At 53.9% G+C, this 25,689-nt stretch overlaps 1 pseudogene; it reads right to left on the bottom strand.

The window, feature by feature from the left end:
• Positions 1-249: 249 nt before the first annotated feature.
• Positions 250-1,942, bottom strand: LOC109436862 (non-POU domain-containing octamer-binding protein pseudogene; annotated as a pseudogene).
• Positions 1,943-25,689: the final 23,747 nt, after the last annotated feature.

The raw sequence follows: 25,689 nt of genomic DNA, 5'->3' as shown, positions 1-25,689 counted from the left end.
TTGTGGTGGATGTGGCAGTGTCTCTGAGGTTGGGGGATTATAAAGAATGAGAACCCATGTAGAAACAGGATGGACGAAGAATGGAATGATCCAGATTAATGGGGGCTGTAACTGGATCCATTTTGCCACGATCCCCCCACCCCCCAATAATCACGAGACTTCAGGAATGCACCACAGTTTAGGTTAGTTAATCAACATACCACATAATTGACTTGTTAAATACGGCCCCTCCCTTGCCCTCTGCCTTCAGCATACTCCCTAGAGTAGTACAGGCAGGGAAGACCTAACTATTGGAGGAATCCCTAACACTTTTCCAGGGTAGAATTCTGGCTAGTCCAAAAAGGGTCCATCTTTTAAAGGTGTTGGGAAACTAGACACTGCAACTTTATTAGTATCGGCGACGTTTGGTTGGAGCGAATTCAGCTCCAGGAGCTGCACGGTTGAATGCAGGAGGGGTTCCACCGATTGCACCAATTCCTTCCATTGCAGCAGCTTGGCCAAAGCGTTCAGTTGTTGGTGGGGTCAGCCCCAAGGTTCCATCTGGCATCATAGCGGCACGTCCTGCAGGAGCTGTGGTACCAGTTGGTACAGGAGCAGGGGCATGGCACCTCTGTTGTTTATGCCATAGCACCTCCCATAGCCATCTGGCCCATCCGAGTCTCCTGCTCTCTCGCATCAGGGAAGGCTCCCTTGACTCCTTCCTGCTGTCGCAGCATCATTTCTTCCTGTTGTCGCTGCATCTCTTCCTCGCGGCATCATTTCTTCCTGTTGTCGCTGCATCTCTTCCTCACGGCGCCTGCGCTCCTCCTCCTGCCTGAGCTCCAGCTGCTTTCGTTTTTTGCACTTCTTGGTTGTGCAGCTCTTCCATTCTCCGAAGTTCTTCTTGACGCTGCATCAGATCCTGCCTAGTTAACATGACCTGGTGCTCACGGCGGGCGGCCTCCAGCTCCAGCTCCAGCTTCTCACGGGCCTCCTCAATGTTGCGGTCCACCTGGTCCTGCTGCTGCTTCTCCATCTCAGTGAGTGCCTTCCAGCGCCTGGCATACTCCTCAAAGGAGCCAGGCTGTGCGAATCTAGGTGGCTGCTCGCGCTCCTTGTGAAATTGCTGGTTCTTTATGACCAGCTTCTCTGGAAGTCCCTCTTCATCATCTAACTGGTCCATGGGCTCTATAGTCTCAGGGTGAGGAAACGTGGTTAGCAGGAAAGAGCCTTCACTGCATCTGTCCAGAGCTTTCCGAGCAGCTGGCTTCCCTGAGAACTCAACAGTGCCTTTTCCTGAGGGCTTTTCTCAGTCATCCACAATGACCACAGCCCTCTCCACGTGGCCGAACCCAGAAAAGGCTTCCTCCAGCAGCTCGTTAGACACATACTGAGGAAGGTTTCGGACCGTAAGGGATGCGCTATGGCAGGCAAAGCGCACACGCAGCTGCTTTCCACGGAGTGGCGTGTTGTCCAGCTCCACTTTGGCAATCTCTGCTAGGGTTTGTGTTTCCAGTCGGATAAAGCCTTTATCCTTCTGAATGAAGACTTCGCCTGCCTTCCCATATTTCTCAGTTTCCTCATTTCCTCCTCAGTGATGTCAGGGGGAAGGTCGCCCACAAAGAGCTGGCTCTGTTGGGTGAAGGTCTTCTCTCCGGGTTTCATAAAATTCTTCAGGTCAATAGTCAAGCCTTCATTTGGGCTGCTGGCTTGCTGCCCATTTGCAGGTATTGCTGTTGGCGGTGGCTGCTGCTGGTGCTGCTGCTGGTGCTGCTGCTGGTGCTGCTGCTGGTGCTGCTGCTGGTGTTGCTGGTGCTGCTGCTGGTGCTGCTGCTGGTGCTGCTGGTGGTGCTGCTGGTGGTGGTGGTGCTGCTGCTGGTGCTGCTGCTGGTGCTGGTGGTGGTGCTGCTGGTGCTGGTGGTGCTGCTGGTGCTGCTGGTGCTGCTGCTGGTGCTGCTGATGGTGGTGGTGGTGCTGCTGCTGCTGCTGGTGCTGCTGGTGGTGCTGCTGGTGGTGCTGCTACTGGTGCTGCTACTGGTGCTGCTGGTGGTGCTGGTGGTGCTGCTGGTGGTGCTGCTGGTGGTGCTGCTGGTGCTGGTGGTGCTGCTGCTGGTGCTGCTGCTGGTGCTGGTGGTGGTGCTGCTGGTGCTGGTGGTGGTGCTGCTGGTGCTGGTGGTGCTGCTGCTGGTGCTGCTGCTGGTGCTGGTGGTGCTGCTGCTGGTGGTGCTGCTGGTGCTGGTTGTGCTGCTGGTGCTGGTGCTGCTGCTGGTGCTGGTGCTGCTGCTGGTGGTGCTGGTGCTGCTGCTGGTGCTGCTGGTGGAGCTGCTGGTGGTGCTGGTGGTGCTGCTGGTGGTGCTGGTGGTGCTGCTACTGGTGCTGCTGGTGGTGCTGGTGGTGCTGCTGGTGGTGCTGCTGGTGCTGGTGGTGCTGCTGCTGGTGGTGCTGCTGGTGCTGCTGGTGCTGCTGCTGGTGGTGCTGCTGGTGCTGGTTGTGCTGCTGGTGGTGCTGCTGGTGCTGGTGCTGCTGCTGGTGCTGGTGGTGCTGCTGGTGCTGGTGGTGCTGCTGGTGGTGGTGCTGCTGGTGCTGCTGGTGGTGCTGCTGGTGCTGCTGGTGCTGCTGGTGCAGCTAGTGGTGCTGGTGGTGCTGCTGGTGGTGCTTCCTTGCAGCATGGATTTACTTCTCCAAGTTAAAGGTTTTATTACTCTGCATTTCTGCACCCTTCTACCGATTGTTCCCTCTCCTCGGAGTAATGGCGACGGTATTTGTCTTTTTCTGTCTGATTTATTTCACTTAGTATGATACCCTCACAGTCCATCCATATTGTCGCAAATAATAGGATTTCATTCTTTGTTATGGCTGAGTAGTAAACCATTGTACAACCTCTTCCTTATCCAGTTGTCTATCGATGGGCACCTAGGTTGTTTCCATGTCTTGCCTATTGTGAATAATGCTGCAATGAACATGGGGGTGCATATATCTTTTCAAATAAATGTTTTGGATTTCTTCAGATAAATACCGTGAAGTAGAATTGCCTCGTTATGACGTAGTTCTCTCTTGAACTTTTTGAGGACACTCCACACTGTTTTCCATGGTGGCTGCACCAATTTGCAATCCCACCAACAGTGCACAGGGTTCCCTTTCTAAACCACATCCTCACCAATGCTTGTTATCTCTTGTCTTTCTGATGATGGCCATGCTGACAGGTGTGAGGTGGTATCTCACTGGTGTGGCTCGATATTTTCAACCGTGGCCACACCCTTATCCCAGCCTTGTCTCAGTGGTTAAGGAGTGGTTAACTCCCTTGCCCTCATCATGGTGGTCCCCAAATCCACACATTTATGAGGGCTGTGACATGGGCCATCCAGAACCACTGAGGTCATGGGAGAGGCACTGGGACTCTGGAGCCTGAGGACAAGCTGTGGCCATCCATGAGGCTGACTTGCCAGGGTCCCTGGGCAACCTAGACATGGCCCAGGACAGAAAGGAGCCACATACAGTGCCGTCTGCCAGCATCTGCACTAACCACCTTGACGCGCAGCGCGGTCAGGGCCGAGCTGCGCTCCCACTTTCATGGGGAATTCCTGTCTAGAAGATGGAGGAGCATCAGCCCAAACCCAGCTTGGGCTGGGCTCCATCGACTGTGGTACTACGTGGACAACCCAGTGTCTGAGGTTCCCCACCTTCTCCTGCACCTGCACTGTCCCCCACGGTGTCTGCTAGCCACGTTGTCTTTACACAGTAATTGAATGGAACCTGAGGTCAGTCAGTTCCTCAACTGCATGAGTCACATTTTGGTGCTCAGTGGGTGCATGTGATTGGGCAGCACAGACACAGACCATTTCCATCATTGCAGGGAGCCCCGTGGGCAGCACTGACCCAAGTGACCTTCCACAGCCACCTGGACATGACCCCCCAACTAAGGCTCCCCATGCCAGCCACTCCAGCCCCCAGATTGGGTCCCTCCCCATCCAGCTGTGTACAGCAGGAGAGAAGAAGGTGGATGACCACAGGGGCATGAGAAGAAAGAGGTGCCCCATGAGCCCAGTGGTCAGTGTCGGAGGGTCCTGCCTCTGCCCCATCCCACCGGCAGCTGCTTCTCCCTGGGGTGGGGGAGCCACCAAGGTGGGCGGGCAGGGGCGTAAAGGTGCCCTCGACATGCAGCAAGGTGGGGACATGGGAAGGGGTCCAAAATCCCATGTCCCACACCAAACTTGTCTGCAACTTGCTGTGGATTCAGACAACCCTCAAGAGCCAAACAAAACACCAAGAAATGCTAGAATCATAAGAGGATCAAGTAATGTAGCTAGTTAAATACGCATGTATGGACCTATTTTATATATAAAATGAGGTATACTTAGAAATCACATAAAGCAAAACTGCTGGAATTATAAGATGTGGACAGTCCCATCCACAGTTATAGCTGGTGATTTCAAAGCCCTGTCTTAACAAATTGACAGAGAACTCAGAAAATGCATATCCAACTTGAATGATACCATCAACCAAATTAGTGCATCTAGAACGTGCCACCCAACAGCAGTAGAACACACAGTCCCTTCAGCTGCACACAGACAACTGACGAAAGTAGAACATAAGACCGTAATCTGGGTCATAAAACAATTCTCAATACATTTAAAGGGTCCAAGTCATTCAAATCAGTATACTCTCAGACCACATGGATATAACAAAACTGGATAACCTCCAGGTGTTTAGAGACATCAAACAGATATCTAAGTGACACACAAGTCAAAGAGAAAAATCAGGGACATTAGAAAGCATTTTGAATTGGATGAAGATGAAAACACAACCCACCAAAATTTGAGGGTTTTTTCTACCTTCTCTGTTTTAATTGAACATCTTATATGATTCCATTTCATCTCCTCTCTTAGCATATATTTTTTAATGTAAAAACTTTTAAATGTTAATCCTAGAGTTTGGAGCTAAGCCCACTTTCAGTGAGCACTAGGCTGCCTTGTGTGGAGTGGAGGTACCTTGTAAGAGAGAGTTCCCAGTTCCTCTCCCCCATCCTCAAGGCCACTGCTGGCACTTGTTTCACTTATCCATAATTCTAACCATGCAGCACAGTTGCTATTAGTACCTTAAACAAAGTTACATTATTTTAGATCAATTAAGAATAAAGGGGAAAAGGATTTCATTTTACCTTATTTCTTCTTAAACATTGTTCATTTCTTTATGTAGATCTGAGTTTCTGACCTATATCACTTCCTTCTCCCAGAAGAACTGTTTTTTTGTTTGTTTGTTTGTTTTGTTTTAACATTTCTTATAGAGCAGGTCTGCTGGCAATGACCTCCCTCAGTTTTTGTTTGTCTGAGAAAGTATTTCTCCTTCATTCTTGAAGGATAGTTTCACCAGATATAGAATTCTAGGTTGGTGAATTTTTCCTTTCAGCACTTTAAATATTTCACTCCTGTCTCTCCTTGGTTGAATGTAGATGCAGAAATTCTCAACTAAATGTTAACAAATTGTACCTGATGGTAGATGAGAATACACAGTGACTAGTGGGATTTATCCCAATAATGCAAGGTTGTTTCCATTTACAGACGTTTGAAAATCCATGTAATTCAACACAATAAGAAAAGGCATGTGGTCATCTCAACAGATACAGAAATGTTCCTGAGGAGCCTTAAATGCATATTGCTCACTGAAAGAAGTCAGTCTGAAAAGGCTCCATATTGTACGATTTCAACTATATGACATTCCGGAAAAGGTGGAACTATTGTGAAAGTCAGAGATATGTGTTGCCAGGAGTTTGTGAGGAGGGCTGGGGGTTGGGTAGGTGAAGCACTTGTTTTGTTTTAGCATGGTAAAATTATTCTGTATGAAACTAATGGTGGATATATGACATTATGCATTTATCAAAAACTTATAGACTTTTACAGCACCTAGAGTACACCTTATTGTATGCAAATTAAAAATAGTTTAGGAGGTTGGGGGCTCTCAGGATGCAACCCAACATGTGACAAAACAATCCAGCTGTATTAGAAATGATAAAAATCCTCACTGAAGAGGGTAGGCACTGACCTACTTGGGAATGGCCGGTTTGGGAGATGAGCAGCCTCAAGAGGGACTGTTCGGGAGGTGCCATGGGCCAGTGGCTCTTACTGCTGTGCCTGTGACGGACCCGAGCACCTGGGGGAGTGGATGGCAATGCGCCAGGTGTCTCCTGTGAGAGGGGAGGCTGCACGTAGCAAGGGCAGGAGGCTGGATGGTCCCTGTGCGGTGGCTCCAGCTTAGCTCAGTGTAGATGCCGACAGCTGCATACAGGAGCACGGAGGGATGTGTGTAGACACAGGCTGACACACACACACACACACACACACACACACACGTCTCCCCGCTCTGTCAGCTGAGAGCTCCCGGAAGCAACACCACCCCGACAGCAAATCACACGCACACCGGCACCCACTTTCTTCCGTTCTCGAACACCTTTCTTTCATGAGAGGAACCAGGCTCCTTGGAGAAGTGACTGATTCTGGGACAGGGCAGGGAATACGCAAATGAGCCTGGAGCAGCTTGTGGGGCCAGGAAGTAGGAAAGTGCTAAACACACACAAACAAAACACCCCAGGCTGATGGGGTGCCTCAAAGAGTTACAGGAGTCAACTGAAAGCGCTCCCATGACAGAAGCTGCAGCAGGTCCAGCCCCGAGTCTAAAATCAACATCCACGTGTCACACAGACGTGAATAAATGACTGGCGAGTCCGTGGGGAGAAGAGGAAACTCCCGTGCAGACACTCCACGTGCCTTCTGTGGCCGCCCCATTCTCTGGGTGGGACACACTGTCCCCCTAGGTGTGGGCTGTGCACGGCGACCTCTGGCCACAGAGGACGGGGGGAGGGGGGAAGAGTGATGTGGAGTGGAGGGGCTGGACAGACTCCTCTCCGCTGGGGCCACGGTCAGCACTAAGGACGGTCATGGTGATGAGACGGAGCCTTGATGTGTGATGGGAATGCACGTGACCTCTGTGGCCTCCCTCCCGACAACCCGTGTCCCCAGTCCAATCACGAGAAGTCATCATGCTGACCCCAGGGAAGGGACATCCTACAAAATGCCTGACCAGCCCTCCTCACCACGGTCAAGGTCACCAAGGCCATCAAGAAAAGTCTCAGAAACTGTCACAGCCCAGAGGAGCCCTCGGGACACAGCGACCAAATGTCATGTAGTGTCCTGGCTGGGATGCTGACAGGAAAGGACAGTAAGTAAAATCTAATAATGTCTGAATAAAGTATGGACTTTAATTAGTACTAACATATCAATATTGATTCATTAACTGCAATGAATGTACCAGATGAATGGAAAATGTTTATAAAGTGGGAGATGGATGCGTGCCATGTGGAAAACCTTTGTATTGTCATTACAATTTCTCTATAAATCTAAAACTTTTATAAAAATAGTTTTTTTTAATAAAAAACTATATTAGAAGATAAAAAAACAGCCAAGATTTTGCCCATGGCAAATAAGCACACGTACGGGGTCATTATTCACTAGGGGCAAGCAGACTAAGCCCCACAAGACAGCAGTGCACACCTGCTAGATGGCTGAACGGAAAGCCCGAACGTTCCAAGTGTTGGCCAGGTAGAGCGCCTGGCACCGCCCCCACTGTAGTGGGGAGGTCGCAGGCAGGACATCGGCATGGCCCAGCCACTCCACTCCTGGGTATGTGCCCAAGAGAAACAAAAGCATACGATCAGCACAGCTCTAGCTGTAATGGCCAGAAGCTAGCACTCGCCCAGTGGCCATCATGGGCTCACTGCAGAGTGGCGCGTCCACACCCGGGCAGACAGCAGCAGGGAAAGAGACAGGTGGTGGCCACCTGGCATCGCGGGGTGTCTCAGGGTGATCTCCCCGTGTCACACAGGATGCCCCCCGACAGGTGTACTTGCCAGTGATTCTATGGACAGGGCATTCTGGGGCATGTGGGTCAGACGACTGTGGCAGGGGCAGCAAGAAACTTGGGGTACATGTGTTCTGATCTTGATTGTAGTGATTGTTTCACAAGTGTGTGCAAATCAACTGTCCACTCTAAGTGTGTGGAGTTTATCCGTGTTCCTAGTAAAGCTGCAGGGAAAAGCACACTGCAACCCGAGAAACCAGAATTGTGGGTTTTGGTAAAATCTGTGAGTTGCTGGTGTTGCAGGCAGGGGGACGGTCGTAAGCAGCTGAGAGCACAGCGCTGCCTCTGGTGTTTACCTCGAGTGTGCGAAAGTCTTCTCGGGGTTTTAAAATGATAAACATGCTTTGAAAATGCCCTGATCGCAAACACAAATGATTGAAACTGGCGCCCACTGAGAGGAGCTGTGTCACTGGACCTGATTAAACGTCATCCAGCCTCGTGGCACGGCAAGCAGCTCTGATGGAGGAAGTCATAATTTTTAAAGCAAACGTGTCATCTGAATTCTGCCTTTGAACCCGGCTCATGTTTAAAAAGGAACCCATGTAAGAGCCGCCTTTTTCTTCCCCCCCCTTCTTCCGCACCCCCCCCCCCACACTCTGGTTAAAGCCATTGTTTCTCAGTCTAGTTGTGTAGGACACGGCTCCCTGGCCCGTGCTGGTATTATGAGCCTTGCGCCCCCTCCCACCGCCCTGCTGAGGCAGTCTCACGCTGGCCGCCGGGTGCTCATGGCAGCACACGGTAGCCCACGGCAGCTCGTGGCAACTCACGGCAACTCACACCAACCTCCAACTGCTCACTGCAGCCCAGCTCCAGGGAGAGCTGTTGTTCACAATCCTAGCTGTAGAGGGCGCAGCTCACTGGCCCATGTGGGAATCACAGGGGCGACCTTGGCGGCGTTAGGAGCACAGCGCTCCTACCACCTGAGCCACCGGGCCAGCAAGAGCCGGCTTTTCCTTAGCAGCTGAGTGGAACCGCCCCACTGAGTTCCTTGGCAGGAAGACAGCACCCTGGGTTGGCATCCTGATTGGAGCGGGGGGGATGATCAGATTTGGTCCCCAGAACTCAAATGGAAATTTCCAGAGACTTTTTTCCTTCGTCACATCTTTAATTTATCAAATGGATCTCTGCTGCTCTGATTGCCAGCTTTGCACAGCTGCCAAGGCAAGGGCTGGAATGCATCTCTGGGAGACGTTTGGAGCTCGGTGCTCCATCTGCCCACCCAGATATCAGGACCAGAGGGATGTGAGGACCAGTGCCGGGCTCCCAGCCCTGCTGCAGGCCTACCTCCCACACCACCCCTGAGAGCACAGCTTCTTTGGCGAACAAGTGTGGGGTGCTCCTGGACTCGGGGAGCTGTGCTCCAGGCCAGGGTGGGTGGCATGGGTTCTGGTCACTCTGCCCGACCTAGAGAACTGATTGACTGTCTCTGGGCCCCACTTTCTCCCCACAGGTGAGGGCTCCCTCCTAATCCAACATCCCAGGGCTCTGTGACCTAGATCAGTGCTTTTATGGAGCGTGGTGTGGCTGTGTTAGAGGTCAGCGGTCAGCCACTGGGCCCCACTGGACAGAGGGCACCTGGCGTTTCAGCAGAGGCAGGAGATTTAACTTAAACTTGGGGAGGGGCGCCATCTGAGAACAGCTCCGGGTCCTGGGATAGGATGGAGCTGAGGGTAAAGAGCTGGGTGAGGCCAGCCTCCCCACTGGCCCTGGCCGCCCCACTGCTGGACTCCCGCCACCTTACCTGGGAAGGGTCTGCCCTGCACGGGATCTGGGGCTGTCAGCCCAGCCGCCTTCTCCCGTTGTTTGGTAACTACCCTGATTTCCATGGATGTCCCTGCTCCTCCAAGCAGACTATGTTGGGGACGCTCACCCTTCCTCAGGGAGGGTGCCCTCTATGGCAGGGCTCTCATGTTCATATCATCTCTTTCTCTCTCTCTCCCCCCCCCCACACTCCTCCTCTCTGTCTCCCTCTCTCACTGTCCCCCCACCCCTGTGGGTGTGATGCTGGAACCAACAGCTGCTTGGATCATGAGGGAAGCCACGCTGAGGGTGAGACTGGGGGGGGAGGGCGGCATGCACTGCTGTCTGTAGACACATGACTGGAAACCTGATTACTCCATGCCTGAAGCCCGCCTGCCTTGACTGCCTGGTCACCAGAGTCAGCGTCTGCCACCGAGTGCGTGGGGAGCCAGTTTGAGTTGGGCATTCTGTTTCTTAGAACTGAGAGTGTTCACCCGCCTCTAGCACAGGGAAGCACGTTTTCTAGAACTAGAGGGTACCTTGACCCCTCAGGTCGCTAAAGTTGATCCTGCATTGATTCACACACAGAAATAATCATATAATCACACCATAACCAACCCCACAGTGGGAAGCACCTCTGTGTGACAGGTCTTCATGGCAGTAACACATCACCTGCCAGCAGCTTTATGAGGTAGGAACTATAATTACCTCTGTCTGTAGAGGGGAGGAGGCTGGAGAAGACGTGGGGCCACCGCCAAGTCCCCAGGCAGAGGGGAGGGCTGGGGCCACTGAGCAGCCACCTGCAGCCAACCCCTGAGGCCCCATGTGGCATGCACGAGGCAGTGGCCACCAGCGGCCTTTCTCTCGCTGGCGGGCTCTGTGCTGTACTCCAGGTTTTCTTTCTTCGTGGGAGACCCGCAGGTGTCTTCAGAACGCCTGTCACCCAAATTCCTTCCCATCATGCGTCTGGGTTTCTTGGTTTTGATGCTCTAATTTACAGCTGGTCAGTCAGAAGCACAGGTGGTGACCATGTGGACTTGTGATTGGCATCTGAAGTGAGGGGGCGGGGCCGATTATGGGACTGAGCCCTCACCTGTGGGACCTGCCGCGCTCCTGGGGTAGATGGTGTCAGGACTGGATTGAGCTGTAGGACACCAGTGGGAGTTGGAGACCCGCGTGTGGTTGTGGGGAGCAGCAGCCTCAGAAGGGAAGTGTCCTTGTGAGAGTGAAGGAGACACAGGAGTATTTTCCCAGCTCCCCTGGGCCTCACAGGACAGAGACGGAAGGTCTGACCAAGGCACATGGGACCAGGCTCGGTGGGATAATCTGTGACAGCGTTTGCGTGAGTCCCGTGTCTGTTGGTGAGTCAGTGCCCACAGCTGCCTGGAACTTGTGTGGTCCTCACTGTTCCAGTAGAGAGGACCTGTGAGAGGCTGGCTGGCGACACCGGTGGGGTGGCAGGACCCCAAATGTCAGACCTGCACCCCCAGACCTGGCTGCTGCTTTGAAGGTCCATAGTCCACCAGTCCCACCCACTGCTCCCATCCCCTTCGAATGGAGAAACGCACGTGGGTCTGCTGGCCTCGCTTCTCTCTGCCAGGAGGGGAGGCGGTTACAGGCCCTGTGCGCCTGCTGACCTCTGTGGTCAGAAGCACGTTCCAGAATGGAGGCTTCAGATAGTCCTGGGGCAGACAGCTCACCCCTCCCAGCAAGACCACATTGCCCACCTGCCCGATGCTCCTACTGACCCGAAGCTTGTAAGTCTCTCCACTGTGTGACTCTGCCCGCTCCTCAGAGGATCAGCGTTGGGCTGACGCCCCCTCCTCAGTGCTCCCTGCCGTCCCTGAAGGCTGGGGGGGTGTAATGCAGGGTCTCGGCTCCCGCTCCCCGCATAAGAACGCAGAATATGGTGAGGCCAAAAAGGAACACCCACGGAGCCATAGATAGGGGAGTCATACCACTATATTCTCGATGGCGGCTGGTCGAGACACAAAAACAAATATCCGCCGATACCCCAACAAGGGGTCTGTCCTGCTCACCAGTCTCGTTGGTGGCCGGGCGAGACACAGGAAGTAGGATCCACACGATCCTCCATCCTCCATCCTCCATCCGCACTTGCTAACCCCACTTGCTAGCCAGATTCCGCCGCCCACTTCTCTGCCAACCAACCAACCAACTAGCCTAGCCATGGCAGTTATATTAGTGGCTAACGGCTAGCCGGTAACAGCTGATGGCCACCCAGCCACAGCAAATGACCATCTGATTACAGCTGATGGCCATCTAATAACCGAGCCAGCACCTTTCCACGTGAGGCCGAGAGCCTGGAAACTGCTCTCTGGGACTCTGTCCCCACAGGGAGCCCAGCACCCTGCCTGCTGGCTGAGCTCCAAAACGCCTGGCTCTGGATTCTGCCAGCTGCGCCCCTCCCCCGTGCCCAGGGAGTGATTTGCGCCTTTTTGCAGGCAAGAAGGGGCAGCTGTGGCCTGGTCCCACAGGGGGTTCACAGAAGCACAAAGCTTTCTGAACTCAGCTCAGCAAGAATGCAAGAAACTCAATTTGATACAGGGCTTTCAAGCGCTGGGGTTGAGGGGAGGGTTCAGCGGCAGAAGCTCCCCAGGAAGTGAGGAGGGGCATGTGGGGCCCCCTGACCTCTGAGGGCCTAGGGGCTCCTGCCTTCCAAAAAAGTAGTAAAAATTCTTGTCATGCAGAGTCTCTGGTCCCGCTCCCCGCACAAGAACTCAGGATATGGTGAAGCCAAAAAGGAACACCCACGGAGCCATAGGTAGGGGAGTCATACTGCTATATTCTCGCTGGCGGCTGGGTTGAAGACACAGGAAGCAGGAGCCACACAATCCACAATCCGCCGTCCACTTCTCTGCCAACCAACCAACCAACCCCGTAGCGTAGCCACAGCAGTTATATTAGTGGCTAATCGCTAACGGTAACAGCTGATGGCCACCCAGCCACTGCGGATGACCATCTGATTACAGCTGGTGGCCATCTAATAACCGAGCCAGCACCTTTCCATGTGAGGCCGAGAGCCTGGAAACTGCTCTCTGGGACTCTGTCCCTACAATTCTGTTACAACTGCGTTAATATGAACAGCAGTGCACTAATATTATGCATGAAATATGTCCTTCCAGCTGAAAGTTGTTTTTCTTCTGATTTAAAAAGTAATTACAACATTGGCGTGGCCCGGGTCCAGCATAGGAGGAGGACCTCAGAGACACTCGGTGCGTGTGGGGGGCAGTGGGAGGGGCGGGGCTGCCGCAAGCCCAGTGGGAGGGAGTGGGCACACGTGCGGAGCACCTGGATCCAGGGCACAGCCCCCACCCCCATCCCAGCTGGTAAAGACTGGATCTGGGAGTATTTGGACCCGAAAGCAGGGACGGAGGTGTCTGCTGGGGGTTCCTGGGCCCCGGGCCGTTTGTGGCCTCCAGGCTGCAGTGCTGGGAAGAAACCCTGGTGGCTGGCTAAGCTGCTGAGAACCTTCTGGCACCTTGAGTGAGCCTGTCATGGCCCTGGGGGCTGGTGTGGCTGGTGTGAGCTACACCCCAGAACTGACAGACCTGCCCACCGCCTCCCTTCCCGCGGGGGAGTGAGGCCAGCAGGGCAGCAGGGCGACGGCCCAGAAGTGGCCCGGCTATGGACCCTGTCCCATCCTCAGCCTCCGGGGTGGGGTTGGGCTCATGCTGGGCTGAATTGTGCCCCCCTCCCCAGTTCCTATGCTGAGGGCCTGATCCCCAGCAGCTCTGAATGTGGCCGCATTTGGAGGTGAGTCTCTAAGAGGTGATTAAGTTCAATGAGGTCTCTGGGGTGGGCCCTGATCCAACATGACAGGTGTCCTCGTAAGAGGAAGCGATCAGGACACAGAAACACAGGGACGAGCATGTGAGGACACGGAGCAGACGCCGTCTGCACACCCAGGAGCGGCCTCAGCCGGAACAGCCCTGGGACACCTGGATCTCGGCCTCCGGACTCCAGGAATCGGAGAGAATGAACTTCTGTGGTCTGAGCCCCCTGTTTGTTACAGCCCGTGGGCCGCACAAGCTGACCAAGACAGGGGCCCACTCTCAGAGAGGTGGGGGGGCTGTGTGGTGGCACCAGGGTGTGAGGGACCCGCCCCCTCCCCAGGCTGCTGCTCTGCTCCCTGTGAATTCAGCACCGGCTGCTTTACCAGGATGTGTGACGAGAATGCTCACACAAGATGAATTTCCTGATGGAAGGTGTGAGGGACGAGGGCATGGGGGCCGTGCGGGGGTGCCATGTGCCAGGCCCTAGGGGTCCGAGTAGACAAATCGGGGCGATGCCATGTGGCTCTGACTCCCACCATCTTGGGAGCAAGTGCGTTGTCTCGGCATTGAAGCTTTGTCATTTGCCCTGAGGTGGCCCTGTGCCCACTCCTATAAGGAGAGTGTGCTTTGATGGATCACCCCCGCTAATTACTGGCTAGAAGTTTACTCACCCCCCTCTGCATCTCCTTGCCTCCCACTCAGCCTTGAGAACAGAGCCCAAATGTCATGACTTCAGGGCGCCTCTTCTAGAGTCCTGCTCTAATCAGGTCCCTTCCCTCCCTCACATGTCACCATTGTCCTCTAATTCTTAATTCAGACAGTTATCTCCACCCTAGACTGCAGCTGGTGGAGAGAAGGTCTTGTGGGGGTTGGGGGGTTGGGAGGGGAGAGGGGGAGGAGTGGGACAGGGAGGTGTGTGACAAACAGACACCACAGTGCAGTGGCTGGCACGCAGCAGACTGTTGTCTGCTCGGTGGTCCCACGCGGGACTGCTGGCGGGTGTCCTCCCGGGAGAGAATGGGGGGTGGGCCCCACCATCTCGTGCCTCCTCCTGGCCGTATCAGTTGGCAGACGGGAGAGTGAGCCTGGGCACACTGGGAGAGCCAGGTTCAGGGCCACACATGGCCGGTGGTCAGGGGTGCAGCCTTGGAGGGCAGTCACCCCCCACCTACCCTGTCTTCTGCTCCTACAGAGATTGCGGGCAGGCATACACCTGAGAAGGGAGGGGACACATCCTACCTGCATGGAGCTCGTGGTGGTGGGTCACAAATGCAGATAAACATGCAGTGGGTCTCCTGGGGTAACGGGTGGTGGGACAGGCTCAGGGAGGAGGTGACATTTGAGCAGGTTCCCCAGGTGGGAAATGTCAGCAACATCGCTGGTGGCATACCTATGCCCCACCCTATTAAATGCAGATCCAGAGTCTGAGCCCAGGTGTTATATATTTTTGGTGATTGCGGGTGGTGTGGCCCTGGGTAGGGCATCCAATGACAAGGATAGGAGCCTCCTTTAAAGCCAAGACAGCCTTGGGTCTCTGTCACTTTGCAGCCAGCACAGCTGTCTTTGACAGAGAGAGAGAGAGACGTGTGACGTGGGCCAGTTCCATTTTACGGCAATGGGTCTAAGTATATCTTCATCTTAACCCACACCAGAGCCGGGGAAGATGAGACAGGGGCTGTGAGGGTTCTCAGGGATAAGGGAAGTGCGAGTCATACGAGCTTCTTCCCTAAAGCTTTGTTGTGTTTGGGCACACATTTCAATTTTTTAAAAATAAATCTTATTGGGGAATATTGGGGAACAATATGTTTCTCCAGGGCCCATCAGCTCCAAGTTGTTGTCCTTCAATCTAGTTGTTGAGGGCGCAGCTCAGCTCTATCCAGTCGCCGTTTTCAATCTTCAGTTGCCCAGGCACAGCCCACCATCCTGAACCGGCAACCTTATTGTTGAGAGCTCGATGTCTAAATACTGTGTTTCTTTTCTCTATTGAAAACAGGCTGGGAGTGATTAATTCTGTCACCTATCTGATTTTACACAGAGGCTGGGAAACCAACTGGATACCTTTTGCAAGGAGAGTTAGTTAGTCAGATCTTTAGACTGGTTCTTCTTTTTTCCGCTCCTTGTTTTTTTTTAATTGGTGTAAAACTAACACGTGTGCATGATAAAATGTAAGCATGACGAAGGGAATACAATTAGAGCTACCAGTTCTGCTCTGTCTGGCCCCGCAAACTCTGATTCTATCCCCCCGCTGTAACCATGTGTAATCTTTCAGAAAGTGCGCACGCACAGGTGTGGGTGTGCACACACACACACACTTACAATCTCAACGAGTGCACACTACGCGGCACTGCTCTACATCTTGGCACAGTGAACAAGGGACACTGAGGAGGGCTTCCCTGATGGCACAGCCAGGCCCAGTGTGTTCCTTTATGTCCTGCTATGGTGGGGCTGTTGTTGAGAAAGATGCATAAACTCCCACTGTGATTGTGGACTCGTGATTCCTCAGTGTTTGCACACATCCACACGCAAATACACATGCACACGCTCCCACAGACATGCTTCTCACCTGCACCACCACACACACCCCCAGACATGCACACACACTTGCACGCACACACTGACACCTCTGCACACATCATCCCTGGCCCCACGGCTCTCCCCTGCTAACACAGAGGCTCTCAGCTGCTGACGGGGCACCCTGGTGGCCTTGCAGGGAGGCCACGGGGCAGCCAAGGGTCCCTTCTCTTCCAGGCCCCTGACTGTGGCCAGGGTTCCCTCCCCACTGCCTTTTGGGCCCAGGTCCAGGTTCCCTGTAGGAACTTTTGCATCTCCCTGGGAGACCTCAGACCAGGAGCCAGGACACTCAGGGACCGCTGTGCCCTCCAGCGCTGCCCAGCTCCAGACCTTCCCTAACACCTCCTTTTCTAGTGGGTTGTGCCTGAAATGCAGCATTTGTGTAAATAAACGGAGGGAGTCCTCACAGAGAATGGAGCTTTCCAAACCCAAGCCCCAGTGGCCATCAGCAGCCATCCTCTTGTCTCCCTGGGCAACCAAGACTGTAAACATAGGGGGCAGCAGTGCCCACGGCACAGTGTCAGGGGCAGTGGTGGCCACAGCACGCTGCCAGGGGTAGTGGTGCTTTCCTGGGACATGGTCTCTTTACTTGCCGCATTGATCAGCACTCAGCCCTGACTCCCGTGGACTCCCACAGCTCGCTCTCCCTCCCCCTCTCAGCTCCCTGCTCTCTGGAACTCAGCCCTGCAAATTCCGATTGCCTTGGCCTCTCCAAACTCCCAACTCTGTCTCCAACTCAGCAAAACAGTAAGCTGGGGGACTTAAAGGGCTCACCCTATTTATTTCCTACCTCTCAGAATCACGATCCAATTCTGCCTATTGTCTGGTATCTAAAAATCATTTTTCTCATGTTTTGTCCAGCTTTCTAGTTATTTGAGGTAGCAGAGTAGAACTGGGCCCACTTATTTCATTATGGTTAGTTTTTGTTTAACTATAAATGGTTTTGGTTTACCCTCATTCTAGAAAGGTAATTTCATGAAATGAACAATTCCTAGTTCAAAGTTATTTTCCCCCAGGCCTTTGAAAGTGTCCCTGTCCTGTGGCTTCCACTGTTATTGAAATGTCAGTTTGATTGCTGTCTAATTGAGTTACTCTTTCTTTTCTCTCAGCCACTTTTATGATCTTTTCGTCTTGGAAATTTTCCAGTTCCAAGGAGATATATCTAGGTGTGGCTTTCTTCATGTTACCCTATGTAGTTCATTAAACCAACAGAATCTGACAAATGGTGTCTTTTTTGTTCACTATCTCCTCACTATTCCCCCAGCCCCGTTTTATCTGCTTTCTTCTTCTGGAGCCTCGATTAGGCCATCTGGGGCCTTTTGGTTCCATACACAGTGTTAACCACTGCAGAGAGCTTGTTTCCCAACCATTGTGCTGCATTCTGGGTGACTTCTCCAACATATTCTCCAGTTCACTAATCTTACATACATCTGCATCTAATTTGCTGCTTTGCTGTTTGCTGAGTTTTCAATTTTAGTTATCCTGTTTTATTTTATACTTTCTTGTCCATCAATTTTCAATACTTCCTTTGATTTCTTTAAGAATATCAATCAAGTTACCACCAACCTGGGGCCATGTTGAACCACATTTGTGTCTTGGGTCCCTGGGGTCACTGTGAGGTAGTGTGACTACTGGCCTGCACCTGTGAGTCAGGCTTCATGCAGAGTTCTCAGAGCAGACCACTTGTTTTCTTCTTCATTTTTCTCTTTTCCTGTTCCACCCAGATCCTCCTGAGTGTCAGGGTTGTCCCTCTGAGTGTGTGTCTCTCCAGGAGACCCAGTGTTATGTGTGGGGTTTCCATGTGGGACCCCCTCTTTGCCAGGCTCTAGGCTTCCCCATCCCCACTATGATCTTTCACAGTCGGGGATCCAGGTCACGAGAGCTCAACCCCAGTGGACTCTCTAGTTGCTTCTGGATTCCACTGCTTCCCTTACAGCCAGCTCAGCCCTGCTTTAGAAATACTGTGAGTCTGTTTGTCAAGATATTTAGGTATTCTGAACAGAAACGGGGCCCTTCAGTGGGACAGCAGAGACTTGTTTTTCTGGAAAATGTCCATGTTCCTACCCCACTCTCCTGTAGTAGAGACACAGAGAGAAGGGCATTTCCCACCCTGGAGAAGGAGCCACTGCTGGGAGTCCCAGTGGACCTTCCCAAAGGGCCTTCCGCCCACTTCACATGTGGAGGACGTGACGCTCATGAGGCTAGCTGGCCGGCCCCCAGTCACCTGTCCGGCGCAAGGCTGACCCAGGTCTTCCAGAAGGTCATGCTTTCGCTGTCTTGCTTCATGGAACTGGGGGATGGCAGGGAGCAGCAAACCCAATCACACCTGCTGCGGGACCTCAGGACTCTGTCCATTTTGGTTCAGACCTGGCAAGTCCGGTTAAGGGCAGACTGTAGGGTGGGGTGGGAGGACGGGGAAGCAGGACAACCATCTAGGGGGCTCTTGGCATAATGAAGCCATGATGGTGTTCAGCCTGTTGAGTGTCTGTTGGCCTTCCATTCATGACATTGAATATGCCACTGGAGCTGAGGGGAGTCTGCATCGGGCGCCCCTGTGCCATGGTGACAGTGAAGCTGATGAGCCCCAGGGAGCCATGTAGGAGGCAAGACGGGGAGGGGGAGGGGAGAAAAGGGAAGGAGGAGCAGAGGAGGGAGGTGTGGGGAGGGAACGGGAGGGGAAAGGGCCTGAGGCCAGGCCTTGGGCAGCCCACCGTGCAGGGTCAGGGAGAGGATGGTGTCCTGAGGACCCAGGAGGGATGTCTGTCCAGGAGAGAGGCAGGGTCAGCTGCTCAAACCCCAGGAAGATGAGAATGGGCTGCATTTACACAAATGGTCATTTAACAAAGTTGCCTCCTCCCTTCCTTCCTGGTGTCTTGCTGCCCGGTCCTCTCCCTGGTGGTCACACAGTGACCCAGGGACCACCATAGGCCTGTTCCAGGTCCTTCCATGGTCAGGTCTCTGGCCAGGCGTGGTTGGCTGGAGCAGTTGGCAGAAGCCTGTGTCATATCCTGGGTCAGCCCCCAGGTGGCTGTTTCCTTCCCACACACCTTAGGGCCCCACCACACACTCCCCTTCACCCACAGCTGTGCCTGAGGCTCTCAGCACACCCACGCACCCACACACACACATACAGGTGCATGTACACACACGCACACACACACACAGACATACAGGTGCATGTACATACACACGCACCCACACACACATACAGGTGCATGTACACACATGCACCCACACGCACACACATGCAGGTGCATGTACACACATACATACAGGTGCATGTACACACATGCACACACACATACAGATGCATGTACACACACATATAGGTGCATGTACACACACATACATACAGGTGCATGTACACACACGCACCCACACACACACATACAGGTGCATGTACACACACACACCGACACGCATACACACATACAGGTGCATGTACACACACACGCACACACACATGCACACACTGCAGACACATGCACAAGGGTGGTCACCGTAGAGCTTGAAATAGAAAAGAAACCATCTACCTCTCTGTCTGTGTTTAAACCGACCCGGTAGGTTTGTGGCCAAGATGCGGCCACACTTGACCACACATGAGACATAGCCAAGAAAATTATCACCCTTGCGCCATCGTGATCAGGGCGCAAAAACCAAATGAGACAAATGGACACATGAATGTGACAACGACTTAAAAACTAACCCTGTGATGTCAGTCAGGGCTGCCCTGGAGAGCAGGGACCACGGGCAATGACCTTGGTCTGGCTGCTTTCACACCTGTGGGTTGTTGTTGAAAGTCCATGAGGTGCCTGCCCCACGCCAGCCCTTGCGATCTCAGCCCTGGTGGGCCTGCGCGGCCTGGCGGTCACCAACGGGTGCTGTAAGTGCTCTGCATGCCTGAGCATCTGTTTCTGCCTTTGACTGCAGTGTCTGCTTGCTAGATTTGGGGACCATACTCAGAGGCCCGCTCGAAGGCCATCTTCCAGGGTGGGCTGCCTGGCTGTGAGGGGACCCCTGAGGAGACCCCACTGCCGAGCCCTCCCCTCCTAGTGTCCTCACAGCCTGGCCCCACAGCTGTGTTACCACGACTACGCCTGCACTCTGGGGATGCTCTCTGGGGTCCCGTGCCTCCATTTAGGGCTTCCCTCACTGAGTCTAGTCTGACAAGTGTTCTCCTCGCTGAAATCCTTGGTTCCTTTACATTTGATGTATTTGGGTTTGTTTGTTGTTCCTCTCACCTGTTCCCTGCTCTGTCTGTCATGTTCTCTCAGAGTGATTTTTGATTCCATGTTTATCACCTAGTAACCTGCCAGTTATAACTTACTTTACTCTTCTTTCCGTAGCTGCCCTCGGCCAGTGTCTTTGACAGTTGAAGTCCAGTGTAATTAGCGCTGTCACCTCCTAGGGAATAGCACAGGACTCAGCACTGCTGACTCCATTTCCAACACACCCTCTTCTTTATTCTGTCAGTGTTTTAACCTGGGACTCACTGCAGTTATTTTACACAATAGCATTTGCTCTATTAATTCGTTACCTTTCCTCCCACCCTCCTTCCCCTCCCCGCCTTCCCGTGCCTCCCTTGGTCCCCTGTCTTCCTTGGTCCGCTCTGGATTATTCCGTTCCACCCCAAGTGCCCCCTTTCCGCCATGCGCGCCCACCTATGTGACCTGATGTGTTTTCCCGCCAGCTCCTGGAGACCCGGCCCGACCTGTGTGGTTTCAGCGCCCCCGCGTTCATTGAATTGTGTTTTCCAGGCTCTGTCCTAAAACCAGCTTCTGCTTGATGGGACCAGTCATTCTTTTTTTTTTTTAAAGATTTTATTGGGAAAGGGGAACAGGACTTTCCCAATTGGGGAACAGTATGTACTTCCAGGATTTTTTCCAAGTCAAATTGTTGTCCTTTCACTCGTAGTTGTGGAGGGTGCAGTTCAGCTCCAGGTCCAGTTGCCGTTGTTAGTTGCAGGGGGCGCAGCCCACCTTCCCTTGCGGGACTCGAGAAGTTGAACTGGAAACCTTGTGGTTGAGAGGACACTGGCCCATGTGGGAATGGAACCGGCAGCTTTCTGCGTTAGGAGCATGGAGCTCCAACTGCCTGAGCCACCGGCCGGCCTGGGATTAGTCATTCTGAGCCGAGTGGAAGCTGCTGTAGCCTGAAGTGACAGGGTCCACGGCTGGTGGCTGACAAGGACACGCTGTGGTTTCCTCTGAGGGCTGTGGGGCAGGGGCCATGAAAGACAGAAAACCTAAGTGAGTAAAGCATCGCGGTGCGGACGCCATAGGAGCCCTGGCTCCCTCCCGCCACGGCTGTGCATACCCTGGGGACCTGTTGGAAGACATGCCCACTATCTGGCTTCATTTCCTGGATGTTTATTAAGCGAGTCTGGCACTGAGGCCCCAAACCTGGTTTCCGTGGCTGCAGTCTCATGGCTGAGCCTAGTGGAGATGTCTATATGGGGGACGCTGCCACCCACGCTGTCCGGTGCCCCACACAGGTGCAGAAGGCCCACACACAGCTGCCCCACACCGCCACCTGCTGTCAGCACCTGTGAAATGCATACAGATCCCACCACCTGTAGCCCCGCCCCCGCGCCCGCCCCCACTCTCCCCGACTTGTCCATCCCCAGACCAGGAAGAGAGGCCAGCAAACCCTCCACCTCTCCTCCAGCTGACGTTCCACCTTCTGTCCCATTGGCCCACCCACACAGCAAACACCTGTCCATAACCCGTGCCTGCCTCACTCCCAGGCCACGGGAGGGAGAGGAATTGATCCTCTGCTGACATGGCCAGCTTGTCACTTTTCTCACATAGGAGCTCTGGCTTCCCGCCCTCCGTCTCCACCTCCCTGTGACCCAGTCCCGCAGTGCAGTTTCATTTGCACGTCAAATTGTATTTAAGGACACGGCACATCATAAAGCACATTTCAGAAAAATGGGAAGTTTAAATTATACTTAAATTAAAGTTTGAATTAAATGGTCAGTTAACATTGTTCAAGTTCTGGCATGTAGAACAAGCTTCAGTTTCTGGAAAGAGCACGTCTATGCACAGCCACTCCAAGAGAGGTGACCAGACCCTGTCTCCCCACTTGCTTGACATGGCCTCAGCTGTCACCTCCTCCTGGACCTCTGGTGACCTCCTGTCTCCTAAAGGGGCCTGAGTCCTAGGGGGTCTCTGCACATTTGTGTCAGGCCTGTTTTACAAGCAAATATCCCTGCAGAGGTGTGGCTTGTGAGGGGGCTGGCGTGGAGAAGGACGCTTCTGTGGGCTGGGGCCAGTCCTCCCCAAGTCCTGGTAAGGGGGCCTGGGTGGGGGAGGCTGGGAAAGGGCTGCTGGGGGACCTGCTGCAGAGCTCTGAGCCGGGTGCTCCTGTAGCCGCTTCTGGATTGGTGCCCCAGCGCATGCTTCACGGAGTCAAGTGAACAGCTGGGTGTTACTGGCCCTCGTTAAGCAGAACCAGGACTTAAGGAGTGTGGGTTTCAGCATTTCCTAGCTATTGCGCCCTCACACGTGGTGAGTCGTGCCTATTCCCCCAGCCTCGCCTGCTCCTCTGAGGGGCTGGGTGATGGACGTCAGCTGATGGAGCGCTGGGGTCTCCCATCTCACCCACCACTCCCGTTCCCTCCCGTGGTCAGTGCACTGGCCCCCGGGGGCCACCCGAACAAAATCCCACTAACTTGGTGGCTTTTGCAAAAACAGAGAGTTGCTCTCTCACCGTTCTGGAAGCTGGAAGTCCAAAGTCAGTGTCTCTGGGCAGAACCAAGCTTTTGCAGGGCTTCCTCCCTCCACGGCTCCTGGCGTTTCCAGCCTCTGGCTCCATCTGTGGTTTGTGCCTCCATGGTCACACGCCCCCCCACCTGCCCCCTGCATCCAAGCTCCCTTGGCCTCTCTCATAAGGACACTTGGGGTCATTTAGGCCCATCCTCATAGTCCAGGGTAATCTTTCATCTCAGAATCTACAACTTACTTTCATCCACAAAGCCTTTTTCCCCCTATAAGATCACACGCACAGGTCCCAGGGGTGAGGATGGGGATAGCTCAGCATATGTACAGCGATCAGGCATGGTTTTCAGCGAATGACTGAGGCACAGGAAACTTTTCCCTCTTTGGGCAGGCAGACACCATAATTCCAGAAACTTCTTTCTGCTTCGGCGTCTGCCCTGTGGCCAGACTGCATCCAGGGTGGCCCATTCCCATGGAAACGTCTTCCACTCTTGCCAGCTTCTCCCAGCCCTGCTCCCTGCAGCTCTGCCATCATTAACTGCATCTCCCTTTAGTTTCCTTTCATTAGCTTGAAGCATTATCCTCAGAATGTGAGTCCTGGGGGTCCCTCAACACACTCGCTCTTCTCCACTGTTTTATAAACGGGCGCTGAGGCTTGGGTGGGCCGACCGCCTGTTTCAGCCTCCTCGGTGCAGGCTCCTACCTCAGTGAGTCCGCAGAAACCCCAGCAGGACACTCATTCTGTGTTCCAGTATGTTCTGGCATGTTCCAGCATGTTCCACATGCTGGGCACACAGTTGGAAACAGGGGAGGGACCTCCAGCTTCCATTCTATTATAGGAAGAGGTCAGAAATCTGAGATGGTGACAAGGGCAATGCAGGGAACCCACACGGACTGTGATGGAGATAAGAGGGACCGAGGCAGGGCTTTGGACCCTTGAATGCCCTAACAATGGCCACCAGTGACCAACTTTAGAGTGGAGAGGGCCGATTCTAGGGGCTTCTACGGATGATCAGAGAGGCTGCTCCAGGCAGTCTGTACTCACCCTCCACTCTCAGGGGTGAGAGGTAAGGGGACTGTCCCGAGGCCTTGCTGAGAACCAGCCCTGTGGGCGCTGCCTGGTTTGCACCACCTCCCCCCACCCCGCCACCCCCACCCCACCAATCATGCCACCAGCCTGGCTGACCCCCTCACTCCTGGGCATACTTAACACTCACATAACCTGAGCTAGCTGGTTCCACGGTGACCTTGTGGCCAAGTCAGGAGACAGATGTCCACACCTCCCTTGTGGAGAGGGAAACAGGCTCAGAGAGAGGGGATGCCTGAGTCACACAGCCAGAGGTGGTACAGCAGGGCTCTCTCACCCCTGCTGACTGCCATCCCTGTTTGGGGACGGGAGAGGACCAGGAGATTCCTAAGTCCTGGCCCTCCCGCTTGGCCATGTTTGACTCGGCAGTGTGACCTGGTCCAGTGATGCTGTCCCACACCTGACAGAAATGACGCAGTTGCCCTTGGAGGGTAAGGACTGTCACCGGCTGGGCAGCCGAGCAGGCTCAGTTGGGTGCCTTTCATGACTTCACTCCTCATATAAGCAGGTCACTCAAAGGGATACAATTTTCTGCCACTCAGGAAATAAATATCTTTGCTTTGTAAAGCCACTCTGAGGGCAAAGTATGTGCCGGGCAGCTTAAGGAGGAAAAATAAGCTTAAGCCAAATACTTTCATTTCAAGCGACGTGCAGCAGGGAGCTCGATGTGCCGCGTGTCCAGGACTGGGTTGAACCCAAAGCCCACGCCGCACCAAGGTATAAACCCGGGAAGGATCAGGCACTTCGTCCCCATCAAAATCATCACAGATTTTCCCCTCAAACATTTTAATGCTAAATTTGGTCCAAAGTAAGTGTCCTCTGTTATCATGAGTAACAGAGTCTGGCAGGACAGCCAGGGGTGCGGAGGTGGTTTCTGCCCAGACGACTTGCTTGAGGGGCTCTCAGGACTGATCCTGGGGGCTGGTCCCACATCCTGGGGAGGTGTCACAGAACATCACAGAACGAGCATGAGCGCTGTAATACGGAGCTGTTAATCCAGGTGCTTTGAGGATCTGTCCTAGCTTTGGATTTGCCTTCGTGGTTCTTTAAAGGAGCAGGCGCGGCCAGAAACCTGCACTGCAGTTTCCATTGTTTAACTACAATCCGGCCTGAGTGGCCTACCTGGTGACCATGCACTGGGTGGGTGGCTGAGGGAGTGAGGAGCATCCTGGAGGGTGGGGGCCAGGTTGGGAGATGCAGCAGCAGCTTCTGCTGAGACCAAGGTCTGCGACATCACAGACTTGACTGTGCGATTTCCCTCTGCAAGTGTCATGGGTGGGCACCGGCATTGCCCACTGTGATCCCGGCCTCCCCCGGTGCGGGGCTGCAGGAGGCACCAGGGTACTCAGCCGGGTACCCAATGTGAGTTAAGACTTTCTCATTCCTCAGCCCTCCTGGGGGCCTCCTGAGCGCTGGGAACCACACGGCCCGGGCGCTACCCATGGGCTGTGGCAGCAGGAGCTATAGTTTAAAGTCCCGGGTACACGTTTGTCAGTACTGAGACTCAGCAAGCCACTTGGTCTGGTTATCCGGAGCTGGCACGTCACCCCAACACCCAGGCCACAGAACAGCAATCATTTCTATTTGTCTGTTTGGTCCTGGGCTTGACTGGGCTCCGCTGGGCGCCTCTCACTCACTTGCACTCGGATGGTGGCTGGGGACCCCCGAAGGCTCACGCCTGTGCTGGGAGAACTCAACAGTGGGACTCCAAGGGAGCTCTCACTGTGTCCGTGGGTCTCTCCTCAGGGCTCCAGGCGATTGGCCCAGGAGAGGCAGAGCCGGGTAAAAGATGGATGGTCTTTTCCGGCCTAACCTCAGACGTCCTGCATCATGTCCACCATCGTCTGAACCGAGGCGTCCACAGGAGTCCACTCTGGTCCAAGGGGAG

Source organism: Rhinolophus sinicus, chromosome 17 (genome assembly GCF_057876585.1).
Source record: "Rhinolophus sinicus isolate RSI-liver-muscle chromosome 17, RSI-T2T, whole genome shotgun sequence".
NCBI classification, from domain to species: Eukaryota; Metazoa; Chordata; class Mammalia; order Chiroptera; family Rhinolophidae; genus Rhinolophus; species Rhinolophus sinicus.
The sequence above is the reverse complement of the archived record's forward strand: the minus strand, read 5'-3'. Positions and strand labels throughout refer to the sequence as shown.